Below are 15,158 nucleotides of genomic sequence, written 5' to 3' on the forward strand. Positions count from 1 at the left end.
TCACAGGATGAACTAAAATAACAAACTAAAACTGAAATAAAAAATGATAAAAACTATACAGGCTGATTTTTATGAAACTAATTCAAAGAAATACCTTTCTTGGAGACTTTTCTTCATTCCTTTATTATTTTAAATCTCCTCTAAATATGGATTTCCTTGTTAAACCAGAACTAGACTTTCAATCTTAATATTTGGAAATGAATTGTTAAATGTTCAAAACTATGACAAATGTTCAAAAAATTAAATTATCATTAAACATTTTAATAAAGTTTGAACACATTACTATTTGTAATGTTTTTGAAAGAAGTTTATTCTGCTCATCAAGCCTGCATTTATTTGATCCAAAATACTGCATTTTTTATATTGTGATATATTATTACAATTTAAAATATTTGGTTTATAATTTTATATATATATATACTTTCACTCCCTTTCAGTTGTGGCATCATCTTCACACAACGACTTGTCAGTGAAAATACAGATAAAGGTAAAATAATATAACCCTAACCCATAATATCTAATCAAGCTGAGAAAATATGTGAAAATATGAGCTAATTTCATATATTTAGGGTAAATAAAATGACTGAAACTAGCCCTATCAGGATTAAAGAGAATGTCTTATTCTAAAAATGTATTTACCATCAGGCATTTGCATTACAGAATGATGTTTAAAAAATACATCATTTGAGATGTGATGGAAATTACATTGTAGTGGGAGTTTGCGTGACTTTCTGACCCTCCAAACAAAATGCTTCTGTGATATACACTGAATTATTTGTGGCATCAGCAAGTGTGTGAACAATTTGTATTAACAGTTTCTTTTCTAAAAGTCCACAAAACCAAAACTGTCTTTAGTTTAATAAGCACCCAGAAATTTCAGATAAAGCTTACACACATCTGTCTCAGCTTCAGACGTCACAATGTCAGATGCATATGGTACACAAAACTGGAAACACTTCAGGAGCTTCAAAGTCCTCATTTGATTGGTTGAATTATCCTGGATTTCCAGGAGACGTGTGTCCACGTACACTAAACGGTCCTCCTAAAAAACAAAGATGGCGTGAAGCCAAAATTACAACTGTGACTTATCAGGATTCACTAAACTCTGGATCTGAAGTGCAATTAAAATGCATCCAAGAGTTTTGAAGGTCCACCCCTAAATATACAAATCCAAATGAATTCACCAATTTGCCAAAACGAACTGACATGAGATTGTGTCGGAAACACTATTTTGTTCTTTTTTTTATTTACACAGGTTCGATGATCAACCTTGGACAGAACCGGATGATGCAGATGGGTGAGGTAAACCAGGAAGGTCTCCAGACAGCAACATGACCAGAGGAACAAAGCGTGACTGTAAAATGTTGCGCCAGACTCACTGAGTTTTGGCATCCCAGACGGGTAAGGTGCTTAACTCTTTCATAGTCTATATCAGGTTCTTCTCTTCTCCCCGTGGTACACAGATGAGGGCGATCAGCTGGAATGAGTTGCGATGCATGACCTAGTGATGGATCTGTGTTTGATGAGTGGCAGGGCAGGTTTCTGTATGGTGAAACCACAGAGAAAAGCGCTCAGCTAACAGAGAGTTTGGCTAAGGATCCACACACGCTTACGACTTACAGCGGGATAAAGGATCTGAATTTCACAGAATTCCTGATGCCATTGAAGAGCTTAAATATTTTTACTTGCCTTCATTTTATACTCTAAAAGATGTTGGGTTGTTTCTGTCTGGGTCAAATATGGACATACACAATTTTTGGTTTAATTTTTGTCATTAAATTTGAAACCCAATGGTTGAAACAACCCAACATTTTTTGAGTGTACTCATATGTGAATTGTAACCTGCTTTGTTAACCGGGGTTTCATATTAACCAAAGTGTTTTTGTTTTCTATGGCCTGCCATTTTTTCTATTGCTTTCAATCATGGGAGTGCTGCATATTTTCTGGTCACCCAGAGTCGATTGATCACTGCCATTTTTTACCCAGCCGTCCAATCACAGTGGACGAGGGGCAGGACAAATACACATCGACCAAACATCCTCTCTTTCTATTTGGTTTAGTCATCTCATCACCCAAAACAAGGGACAAAAAAACGACTTTAAAAACGCTGCGGTGCCGAAGAGTCATCCTCAAATCATTCCCAACATGACTTTCTTCAGGGTTCGTACAAGGTCCTTAAAGTGCTTGAAGTACTTGACTTTTTGAAATTTAAGGCCTGGAAAACAGCCATATTCATGAAAAGTGCTTACATTATTGAAAGACAATATATATGAAATTAGTGTTTCATTTTTTCAATAAATCAATTTTTCACACAAATTGTGAGTGTGATATTGCTTATATAAATATTTACATGGTATTTCATACAGCTTTCATTCTTCAGGTCAACCATATATTCCTGGGGGAGAGAAAAATCGCTATCGCTATCTAAGGGAAGCGATATCTTGATCATAGTGTCCATTCAATGGTTAAAGTTACCACAGTCATTGCATGTGCTGCACTTAATTTGTACCATTTTGCTTCATCTATTTACCTTTTTTAGAATTCAAAAGATAATAAAGATATTGCTTGATAAGTGAATTCTCTAATTGTAGTCCTTGAAAAAAAAAAAAAAAGTCCTTGAAAGTCCTGAAATTTCATTTTACAGTTTCTGTGCAAAGTCTGTTTCTTGCTTCTACAAAATATTGAAAGTCACAAATACTTACATTATTAGTAGACTATTATTATATGGACAAAAACATTTGAAAAATTCCCCCTTATTTGTATCCCCACAGAAGAAAGAAAGTCATACAGCTTTGGAACAAAATGAGGGCGAGTAAACAATGACAGAACTTTCAGTTTTGGATGAACTGTCCCTTTAAATTGTAGATTTGATGTGTCTGTTTCCAGATATCACAGAAAAACAGAGGGCGTTCTTCTCTGAATGTTCTTCTTGATAATCTATTGATTGTTTGGTTCATTTAAATGTGACTCACCACATACACCACAGGCAGAGGTGGAACTAATGAAAATGACACGTTTTCAATATATTTTCTGAAGTGCAATGTGCAAAGCATGCAAATAAGGGTTTGTAAACTACATTTTATTGAGCGACCCCTGGTTCAGGTAAGTGTTCCCTTGAGCATTTATTGTGAAAGTTGGAGAGGTTAAGAGGTGCTTGTGTCGTCCACTGTGGACAGATAACACTCTTTCAGTCCCCACTCACAGACCTGGCCCAAAGCCAACTGATAACACAGTCACATACCATCTTTATTAATGATTGGTCAAGTCCCGGGACGGAGCACGAACCCTCCGGCAGGTAAGATGAAGGATATTTCTGTAATGACCATGTCTGAGCTCCACCCGACAAAAGCAATCCATTCTGCAATGGCAACATTCCTTCAGGAACTAAAGAAATATAAGGAAGTTTACGTCACCCTGGGTATCAGACATGGCATGAAAGTTTCTTTAACATCTTGATAAGATCGGTTAATTAGTTAACATGAAGCGTTTTTACCTTTAAGACACAAATCATGTGGAAAATGTGATATATTCACGTGGGCCTTTATCAGACACTAAAAAGCATCTTGCTTGGATTTCTAAAATTGCCTAAAATGTCTGGGATATGGCTTTGTTATAATACTGGCGTGCTCTCTCCAGTTACGTTACTTACGTGAATGCATTGCTTTGATAATTCTCTGTCTCACAAGCCAAAATACATTGCTGTTTGGATTATGTATTTTTGTAGACCAAACGCTGGGAACGAGTTTGCATTTAAGCACTTCCGTTTCCATCACCCTGAAGATGATGGGGTTTTTGTTTAAATGCATTGAATAAGGTCTGTGGTAAATGCAAGCTCAAGATATTTTCACGTTTTAACATCATTACACCAAACACTTTCACGGGCTCGATGTGTTCATAACCCCGCTCTTGCATCACATGCACTCAATCTTTCAGTGAAAATGTTTTTTAAATAAAGACTGAAAGAGTTGATGGAAGCTTAATGGTGGTGATTAAGAGTTAAGCTTTTTAATTCTGCCCATTGTATTTAGGCTTTAAAATTAATAGAGTTGTGCTGTAAAGAGTATCATAATCAACAAAACGTGTAAGAATCACACACAAAAATTGTTGGACACTGAGCTTAATTTTGCAATAATCCAAAAGCCAATGTAAAATCCTATTGGGTTTTATAATAATGTGTTACATTTATATAGCGCTTTTCTAGGCACTCAAAGCGCTTTACATAGAAGGGGGAATCTCCTCAACCACCACCAATGTGCATGTAATAGAGTTCGTAGATGGGAAGGAAGGAGGCGGGAACCAGCGAACACTTACCAACTTTTACTAAATAAACAAAACGAAAGTAAACCGCAGGCAGCCCCTCACGGACAACTGCCCAGACACACATAACAAAACTCAACATAAAGTCCAGGCCTGGTCCTCTCTCCTCTTCCGCAACCCTTGCTCCTCCTTTTATGCTCCCGTCACTTGGCCGCGAGACGAGACCGGTGTGTCACGCAGCTGGTACTCATTACCACTCGTCACCGGCCCGCTCTCGCGGTCCCTCGCCCTGCTGCTTGCCACACCACAGTGCAGTATCTACCTGGATGATTTAGTCAGGATTGGTGTATAACCAACGCATTTTTAAATCCGTGCAGCACTCTATTGGTTGATTATGTACAATGCCTGCACACTATTGGTCAAACTATTTGTCAATCACTGCCCTCAGCATAATGCCAGATTCACATTCTCTCATGTCAACAGATCACAGCATTCGCACCCAGAATTTGCCTCATTCACCGGAATGAAAACAAAACTTTGAAAAAAGCACAGCTTCTGCAAGTGGCTGACCTTATTTACAGTGCCCAAACAAAAATGTAAATTCACTTAAATATTCCCCACACTTTTATTCTGGTTGGGATCGCCTGCAACGCTGGTTAGCATGTCAGTGTGCAAATAAAAGCGTAAATCTGTCTGTGAGGTTAACAAAATTAAACACCTAAATATGAGGCTCATTAACATTAGTTAATGCATAGGGTATTAAAGTGCAGTATGTAATATGTCAGAAATGGCTGGGGTCCCGGAGCTTGCCTCAAGGGAGGCCTGGCGAGGCCTACTACCTGGCAGCAAAGCCTGTTAGCGGTCCAGGCTAGCCTGCTAACAGTCCAGGCTAGCTTGTCACCGAGACCGGATCCGGGAATCTCTTCTCAGGGAGGCCCAGAAGGGCCTACCACCTGACAGCACATTATACCGGCTAACCGAGCGTCCAAGCTCGGGGGCTCACCCACAGGAAGGCCTGGAGAGGCCTGCTACCTGCTAGCCGGATGTGCAAACTGTCAGAAGTGACTGTGGTCCCGGAGCTCGCCTCCAGGGAGGCCTGTTTGAGGCCCCCTGCACTTTAGCAAGTCTTAGGGCGGTCTGTAAAGGCCTATTGCCGAATGGCAGCGCAGTGTTAGAGGCTTGGTGACAGATGGTGCTACCCACCGGCAAAACCCACATGGAGGCCCCGATGGGCCTACTACTTGCCAGCTACTCGTAGCCGGCACTGGGGCCGGGGAACGACCTCAGGGAGGCCTGGTAAGGCCCTGGCTAGCAACCATGCTCACTGTTTTAGGAACTGGGAACCAGGGGCTCGCCCTCCAGGAGGCCTGGAGAGGCCTACTTCCTGTCACCCAGTGGCTGAGGCCCTGGAGCACCCCCTCAGGGGAAGCCAGATGAGGCCTGCTCATGCATCAAGGTGGAGGCCACAACAAGCTCTGGAAAGCAGGGTTTCAGCAAAACTAACCCATCCGCGTGCAAGCGTGGGACGCCAAACCCTGCCCCACGACCACTGGCTAAGTCACTGTTTAGTCTGCTTCACACCAACCTGCATTACTAAGAACCCCAGAACACAGAGAAGGGGGTGGGCCTTGGCCGGACGACTCTAAGGTATGAGGAGGCTGACTAGGGATGCAAAATAGAAAAAGCCCTGCAATATTCAAGAAGAGGGCCCAGGGTGTTAAATTACTTTCCATCTTTGGAAAGAAATGCCCCCCCATCCCGAAGCAACAGCCTAGGCCAACAGATGCGGCGGCCTAGAGAGGGCCAGCCTGCACATGAATATTACCCGAGGTTCAGGGAATTGAAAACCTCAGGAACACTCTGTCCGAGCCCCGCGAGGCTGGACGTAAATCTGTAGTTTGCGTGTCTATGAGATTCCACGAGGGGCAACGCTAACCACTTTACCCTGGGGTGGATAAGAGCTTTCCTGTTTAACTAGGAGAAACACACTTGCCTAATACACCGCCACATACCCGCAGGAATGAACGGTTACTACTGCTTCATCACACAGCGAGGAGGCAAAACTGTTCACACAGCTGTACACACAATGAGACACACAACCCCCTATTCTCTACTAGCAAAGCTAGCTCTAAACAGACCACATAATGGCATCTCAGAAAATCGTTTTAGCCACCAAACAGGGGAACTACAGGGCCCTATGGTGTCCTCCACGATCCCGTGATCCCCAAACCCTCTGCGGGGAGCATGAAGTCTCACACAACATCAAGAATAAATTTTCCTCACAAGGGGGCCCTCCTTACCAGCTCTCCTCTGGCGCGCGACGATATCCGCACATGAGGGGGCGCTTCTCACAGACCAGCCAGGCGGGACCTAAAGTATCATCGTCACTGCCCGACCCCGAGTCGAATGTAAGAAGCACCTGGGGAGACGATGAAGAAGAGGAGTAAAGTAGTTATAAAGTAGTAATTCTTAACTCACCCACAAGGGAAGGACATTTCATCCACGCCAACCACATTGTGATACACCATTCCTCTTCTTTGGTAGTCCGACTGTTTGCGCCCCGCCCTTAACCACGGGGAGCATGAGAGGCAATGTTGGCCCTCAAACCCCGTCACTCCTTCCGCCTGCCTGGGACCCGGATCTCAGCAGTGTGAGGGTCCTCAGACAATGCCACCCATGCTTTTGCGGCACTGGCCCTCAGCCCCATCTATTGCTGATATGGCGCATGTCTGCGCAGCGCGTCAGGGTATTTTTCCTCATCCCCCTGATTGAGATCCCTCAGCAGATCCTCCTAGTACACTTGTAACACCGACATGACGTATAAAGTAGTACCAGGCTGACCTGCTGAAGCTCTCAGTGTCCCCGCCTACCCGGATCGGAGATTACCTTAACGACAATCCGTGGTGAGAACACATACCCATATACACTCATCCTCCAAACATCAGGGTTTATCACTCGATGATGTCCGTGTATACACTATACAAATATGGGTTCTTCCATGCCCCCACGATCTCAGTAAGGAGATCAGGAAGGAATGGAAAGCTCAACTGAGCCGATGGTTTTATGGCCGGGGAGAAATCAATCATTCAGTCTAAACGAGCGGTCTCTCCTCTAACGCGCCCACATGACAGCCGCAGCCTGCATGCAGCGCACTCATAACATTCATCGGCTCAGCATACACGGTCAGGATGGCTGAAAAACTAATTTCCCTTGTCACCAGCCATCCCCAAGAGCACATGTGATTAATCTTGTCAGTCGCAAGATCGCCGGAGGGAACAGCCCTCTCGTGGTGATCGGCGACCCCATCCGAAGAACCGTGACGCGCATCCTCACTCAGCCTCGGCGTGAGCGGGACCACATCACTAGTCTCAGAAACAAAACGCTCTTCCCTCAGGAATAGCGCCAGACGAGAACGGAGCGATCTCAGATTGAAAAACCGCTCACATTGCACATAATCAACTCCATAAGAGCTTGATTGTGCATGCTCTTAACCCCAGGCAGAAAACAAAATCATTTGGATTACCTTTTGACTTCAAGCATTCAGACAAAACAGTCCCTGAAGACAAAGAAGCTGGTGTCATGTTTTCTAGGCGCCCTTATTTACTTCCTGGTCGCACCTTGATGACATCATAGGCTGTCGCCGGTAATTAGGATTGCCGTGATTCGATAGTAGTTCAGACACCTGTCACGCTGGAGGCGTTCCCGCAGCATCAGCTGACGCAGCGCGAGTTCCCTTTCGAAAGGGGACATAATTATTTTATAAAGTGAATTGAATGATTTTGTATGAATTTAGATGTGATGCATACAAAAACGTACACTGAAAAATTAACACATTAAATTAAATGAGAAATTTTGAAGTAGAATGATTGAATAGTATTTTAAAATGTACTGGAATTATATTTTTAGTGGGAAAAGTTAAGCATGAAGGTCCACCACTAAACATATGCATATAAGCAGAAAACACACAAATGAGATCATGCAAAATTCATATGATTTATCCACAAATTCACCAAAACAAAAATGTTGCTATGAGATTGTGTTGTTTTGGCTAACCACGAGCCAAAACCCATGACCTCTGTACGGCTGAGGCCCAGACCGATGGCCTGGTGTGAGTGTGTGTCGTCCAAACTCAGCTGTGTCTGTTGTGCAGGAGGAAATACTGGTTAATAAGTAGCTTGTGCTGAGTTGTGGCCCTCTGTTACAGGTGTGGGGGCCAAGGACAGCAGCTGATAAGACTAGACATGACCGGGGAGAGGGGGAAGAGAGAAGAGAGAACAACCGCAAAACAGAGAGAGGATTGGAGTAGAGATATCAATGACCTGTCGTTACTAAGAGACCAGCCTACATTCATCAGCATATAACGGTATCCAGCCCGCTCCTACGTGCCTTTTACACTATAGAGCCGTTGGATTGGAGATTAGAGAAGTATTTTAACAATGAAAAAATTATGCATCACCTTTTAGCAATCAGGTAGATAAGAGGGGAACACATTAGGGCCCGATGTGCAGCGCCTGCAACACACTGAGCCACAGCTAGTCATTATATACCTCAAGCATCTTTTACGAAATATTTACTACATAACAAAACAATTAAGATAATTTTGTAATTTGTAATCTTGTAATTTAAAGAAATAATTATATTTACATTTATATAATTGTTTTTTATTTGTTTACCAACGTTGCCCAATAGTGAACATACATGCATCGCAGTCACCTAACTCCTGTCATTTTGATCATTTCAATTACATTTTGAACATTTTAGCTTTATTTATTTATGTATTTATTATAGATAAGAGATCAGTGAAAGGCAGGGACTGACTGGAGAGCTCAGGTTGCCCAGATCACTATTGTGCCACTGACCACAAGGCTATTGCTCTGACATTAGTATTTAGTATTTTAAAATGAAGTATTTTTTTTTTTGGGGGGGGGGGTGTCTTGCTAAGGCTAACTTTACAGCTAGCATTATTCCTAAATTCAAACAAACTTGTTGATCATGTATTTAGCACAACTGGAACTAAACAGTTTGATAATGCATATGATGGCAATGGCAGGTACTTCTGACCTTTGAAATCTGACTTTAAAAAGTGTGATCATCGATTCAACCTTAATTTTAATTTCACACTGCAGGGTTTCTAACTCTGCATAGCTGTGTTGCTCAATCATGGCTTATCACTCTGTGTCATGGAGTGTGAGTGGGCCACACACTGAGGATAGGATCAATAACCCGGTTCCTACCGGTCCACCCCTTCCCGGATACGGCCCTTGTTCGACCAGGCGGGGTAATGAGTTACTTATGCCACTCTATACCTTCAACACCCCCCCCCCCCATTAAACAATCCTCCTATACCCCAGCATCCCCTCCTCCCCACTGTGACTCACCTTGATCTTCTAGCCTTTACCCGGGTGAACAAAATGTTCAGAATCTCGTTTTTTTCACCCACTCATACCATACTGGGGTCACCTGCAATTAAATACAAAGAAAATACCGTTAAGAGGACCTGTATAAACAATTAAACTTAATTCTGAGGAGAATGAATTCACTTTAAATATAATGTAGGATTATTTGTATAATACATTTTGGCATCAATGGTTCTATAAAGAACCTTAAACAGGTTCTTTATAGTGGAAAAAGGTTAATAAAGTGTTCTTCCAATGGTTCTTTTAGCGCTGAAAGGTTCAATGGGGAACAAAAAGTATACGAACAAAGCAATAGTTTTCACGTGACATCACTTATAGGAATGCCCACATGGAGAGCAAAACAAGGCTTTTTACCAGGCCAGTCATTTTTACCAGGTTTGTAGTACGTTTAGTTAGTAAGATAGTGATTTTAAAAGACCAAATTCAATATACATCTTATTGGCGATCCATACTTTGTACAGGCAAGCTAATGAACGCAAAATATAAATGCAACACAAGGTTTCTCATTAAGTGTTTTTTCCATCTAAAACCATTATAAAGAAAGCGCATTGCGTTCATATTCTGGGCTCATCTACACGCCTGTATATATGAATCAACAAAAAAGGTGTAGACTGGTTTTATGGGTGGGTTCCACTAATAAGGATTCTTTAGCCTGGTGTAGGTTTACCCCCTAATTGGGGGTGATCAGCCCCTTAAATGTCACTGGTTGCTCCGCAACAGTCACGTGAATCAAAACTATGAATAATTTAAAAATAAACAAGTTAAACTTGATTGACATGGACACTGCAGTGACCACAGCGTCAAAAAAGGCAAAAGAAAGAAATGAGCAACACCTGAACAAGATGAAACAAACAGACCAATGAGAACGCCACGCAGATTAAAACAAAAGAACACGCATGAACACAAGGGAAAGGGGAATCTCTGGACGTGAAAACTAAAACTGAATGAAGAACTAAATTTAGAAGAAAAACTGTAAGGGTGGGGTTTGTTTGGGTCTTCTTCTAAATTCAGTTCTCATCAGTTCACTCCAATATAAATCAATTCAGTTAAATATATAATTTAGGTTTGTATATAGTTGGTTCAATTGGTAACACTTTTCAATGAGGCTCCATTTGTTAACATTAGTTAACTGCATTAGTTAACATAAACTAACAATTAAGTAAGCATTTATTAATCTTAGTGTATGTTAATTTATTTATTGGACCTGTGCTAACATGAACTAACAATTCATATTTTATTAACATTACTAACAACTACTATAACAAATGTATGGCTAATTAATGTTAGTTATATGCATTAACTAATAATTGTATGTTAAGTGTTACCAGGTTACTTGACTTTAGGTTTTAAAGTTTATTTAAATGACTGAAATATTAAGTTAAAATCTTGTGTAACCATTTAGATGTGGGTAGGATATTGGCTGTTTATTAGTATTTATAAAGCACATATTAATGATTTATTTTGCATGACCATATTCTACATCCCTTAATCCTATACTGCTGCTGCTACAACAACTGCCTAACTTATCAATAAGCAGTATTGAGGAGACTATTGAGGGAAATCTTGTTTGTAAATCCCTGTTGAAGTGCATTGAGAGAAACATAAAAGGGTAATGAGTTATCATAGCTTTATATCTTTAGGTTCCATTCAGTTTTATTCAGTTCAGTCTTTTCGTTATACTTCAGTTCAGTATAACTTAGGTTTATTGGTATAGTGCATTGAGAAAAACTTCAAGGGGTATAGTCCTATAATCAAACACTAAAAAATGTAGTGTTGTAATTCACCTTAAGCAACAGATCATTATTAATTCTCCTAATCAAGCTCTGGTTGAAGCAGACCCGACGTCTCCCCCGTGAGAACCGCACTGTAAAGATAAGCCGGGATGAATCTGTATTGGAAAGGGCGAGGTCTGCCAGTGGCTGTGTGTGTAATATAAATGCAGCGGGTGTGTACAGGTTGTGTCTGGAATCTTTCCACGCTCTGTGACTTTGACAATGGTCGGCTCCGAGCCTCAGGATTACAAACCGCATCCTGGTCAGGGATGATGCAGGTGGCCAACGCAACAACCTGATGTGCAGGTTATTTCATTACGTTTAGAGTATTTCAGGTTGGTTATTTTCACTACACATTTCAAAAGATGATAATATAAAATCATATATTTATAAACTATTATTATGAGAAAGTATGATAACTGTGCACCATGTATTGGTACAGTATCATAAACACTATTTAGGTCACATAAGAAAACATAAAAGCCGTCCAAACTATAGTAAAGCATTTCAGATAGAGGAGTGAACCATATCACACATATCCCCATCATTCTTTCTTCCACAATTGCGTTTATCACTTGCGTTTATTTCTTTTTTGTACTATTGTTCATTTACCAGGAATTGTGCTTCCAAAGGCTTGGCCCCTTTGGCACAGTTTATGACTCCAGGTGTGTCCTGGTTACTTCCGTGTGTTTGGCTGCTCATAGATGTAGGTTTCTCTCCTTTCCTTGATCCTGGCAGAAATAAGAAAAAAAGAAGCCTGAAGACAAACAGGCAAAGGTGAAGAGTTTTCCAAAGCTCACACATATGATAATACATGCCTACAATCACTCTCAGTCAACATTTACACCACACCGCGTGTGTGTGCATCGGTCTTTTCATGCTCATTTCACCCTACGGCACACATTTGAGTCTCTATTGTGGATGAATGTACCCTGTGGCGAAAATACAGGTGACATTTATCAGAGATACAGACCCAGAGAGTAAATACTGCCCTGTTTTCATTCTCTCTCCACACGCGCACAGGCTGTTTGAAGGAGATTTCCAATGGCAGGGTGGAGGGGGACTATATTTGCCAATAAAGTGTGTTTTTAAAGTGTCCTTTCATCTGCCAGGAAATTGCATAAGTTTTGTGGGATTATGAGAGGCAGGTTTACAACGCAGGTTTCGTTTCAGAACAGGTAAAAGCAAATGGGCAGGTGGGAAATAACTAACCTGGGTTTATGATGTGTACAGGGGGGGGAAACCTGAGAACAGAGGAGAACACGGGCATTATGACGTCTAATTTTTAATAAAAGCACAGGATGAACGGGCATGGCATGGTCACAGGGAATTTAAAAATCACTTTAAAAAGCTCAAAATGCAGACAGCCGAACAAAACTGTTTGTATCATTGGTGACTTGACTATGATCCCAGTTCTGGTTGAAGTGTCTTCTTACAGGAGAATATACTAATGAAGTAACTTGTTGTAATGCACACACACTATTGACACGACATGACACGGATGGTTAACTTATAGCAGTACAACAACCTATTAAGGTACTACAGGAAAATTATTTATAAGGAGCCTCAAACGATTGCTTTCATAATTTAAAAACAAATTACAAATAAAAACGCTATAATATTCATAAATTTAGAATATAACTATATTGTAATATAACAAAATTTCGAACATATCATCAATGAAAAAAAAAAGGTTACTAGTTCCTGGAAAAATTGCACAAGAATATATACATGTCATCCATGAAATCCAATTATAGGAGGATGTGGGTCATAAATTTTTCGCCATATGTTCTTGTTGTTGATGGTTTGTCATAATTATTAACCATTATATGATGCGTTTTTATTTTTTATAAGAACCATGAAAATATTAAAATATTTAGGCAATATCTGAGACAAAACACAACATTATCTTTTGTTAAACGACTGAACAGATATTTTTACTGCCTCTTTATAAGAGTTACTCTGCTCAAAAAAAGAACAGGGGCAGTCTAATCGTTGAACTCATCTGTTAATGTCAGTGTAGTAACGGTGAGGTCCCCTTACCTTTTTGTGTGTGTGTTTTTTTTTTAAGGATAGACACCTGACTGCATCCTGGACAGGCGACAGGTTCCTGACTCTCCCATAACTGCCATACAGCCTAAGGGCAGATATACCGGTCTGAGCCACTTTAAAACACTGTGATAGACAAGGAAACTTTTCTTAACCACATGCTTGTTCGTTTTATGATTTATGATACTTTTATATAGGCTATGACTTTTTCCAACTATATGACTGTAGCTTTGTCACTTAAAAATGTTGAGAAATAGGCTATAGCCTACATTTACCAGGCTAACATTGATTGACATTTAATTCAGCCCTGAATCTTTAAAACTGAGCATTATCAAATATGGTATTATTTAAATACTCTCTAGCTATACATGAGGTTTCTGGAGTGCCATTTCAAAAACCACCATGTGGATATAGCCTAGTAGGCTAGCTATTGTCTGATGTGATCTGATGTCTGAAGTATTATTTAAAGGAGCTGCCTGCAGAGATTAGCATGAGTAAAGAATTAAACATTTGTTCAGTTCAGATGTCTGCTTCTCTTACCTCACCACATTTTGTTTTGGCATCATAAATTAAATTCAGTTATCCACCTCGCACTGCGTTGGATTACAGTGAAATGTCTAATCCTATATCTCCCTCTGCTGGAGAAAACCCCACAAAACACAATAAACAGACTTCACCTTCAAGCAGCTGTTTTTTCTCAGATGTTTTCCATGCTCCAGAAGTCGAAAGGGGTTCCTAAAACATTAATGCATGTAAGTCATTTACTTAAAACATATTATTAGCATTAGCAATACATGTCCACTTAAACTCTGTGGACACAGGGTCCAGAATGGCATCGCCATGCATATAATTTCCAATTTAAATGTCTCTGGAGGACCTATGACCTCATATGTGGTACCATTTGAAAGCTTAGAGTCTCTGCTTTCTGGAGATATGGCATAACTTTGGCATTTGTTTTAGACAAAGTAATGTATTTACACTAAATTTCTCTGGTACCATTTCCGCCTGGATTTGCCCTACCCAAATTGAAAAGCCTCCCATACACACATACAGTGGTCTAAGTTCAAAATTCTGGTGTCATTTTACAGGAAACCCTTTGAAGTTACATAAAACACTGCTAAAAGTGATAAACATGTAAGTATATGTTGTCTAAGCTGTTATAACAGCTCAGAACCCCCCCCCCCCCCCCCCCAAAAAAAAGTAGGCGCATTTTTATTTTATTTTTATAAATTCATTAACTGGCCCTGTGTGCTCTAGCACCCTGCAGACAGTTTGGGCTGTTTCCAGCATATATAATTAATTTAATGACACTGGAATATTGCATTTATAGCACTGTATATGGTGGGGGGAGGGGTGGTGGTTTCTTTCACTGTCTATGGGTAGCAGGGTAAAGGGGGGGGTGGGTCATCCCTTCAGAACCATTTGAATAAATCTTGCATACAACATGACACAGACAAACTTCTTTTTTCCACTATTTTCTGGAATTTAGTGGAAACAGCCCAAAATGTCTGCATGAACCTAAAACACACAGGGCCTGAGTTACACACTTTAAGAAATGAATTTATAAAAAATAAAATAAAATAAAAAAGCACCTACTTTTTGGGGGAGTTATTACAGTTAGACAACATATACATGTTTATCACTTTTAGCATTGCTGTATGTA

The 15,158-nt window shown here is 40.4% G+C and overlaps 2 long non-coding RNA genes across 2 annotated transcripts; one reads left to right on the forward strand and one right to left on the reverse strand.

The window, feature by feature from the left end:
• Window positions 1-8,488: 8,488 nt before the first annotated feature.
• Window positions 8,489-13,612, forward strand: LOC137043440 (uncharacterized). The gene is made up of 3 exons (XR_010898481.1): window positions 8,489-8,620; window positions 9,384-9,535; window positions 13,518-13,612. It is a non-coding gene; the product is annotated as an uncharacterized lncRNA (long non-coding RNA).
• LOC137043439 (uncharacterized) lies at window positions 8,493-14,104 on the reverse strand. The gene is made up of 6 exons (XR_010898480.1): window positions 14,036-14,104; window positions 13,490-13,583; window positions 12,659-12,690; window positions 12,059-12,177; window positions 9,636-9,717; window positions 8,493-8,778 (listed from the first exon to the last, which is right to left on the reverse strand). It is a non-coding gene; the product is annotated as an uncharacterized lncRNA (long non-coding RNA).
• Window positions 14,105-15,158: the final 1,054 nt, after the last annotated feature.

This window comes from Pseudorasbora parva, chromosome 16, assembly GCF_024679245.1.
Source record: "Pseudorasbora parva isolate DD20220531a chromosome 16, ASM2467924v1, whole genome shotgun sequence".
NCBI lineage: Eukaryota > Metazoa > Chordata > Actinopteri > Cypriniformes > Gobionidae > Pseudorasbora > Pseudorasbora parva.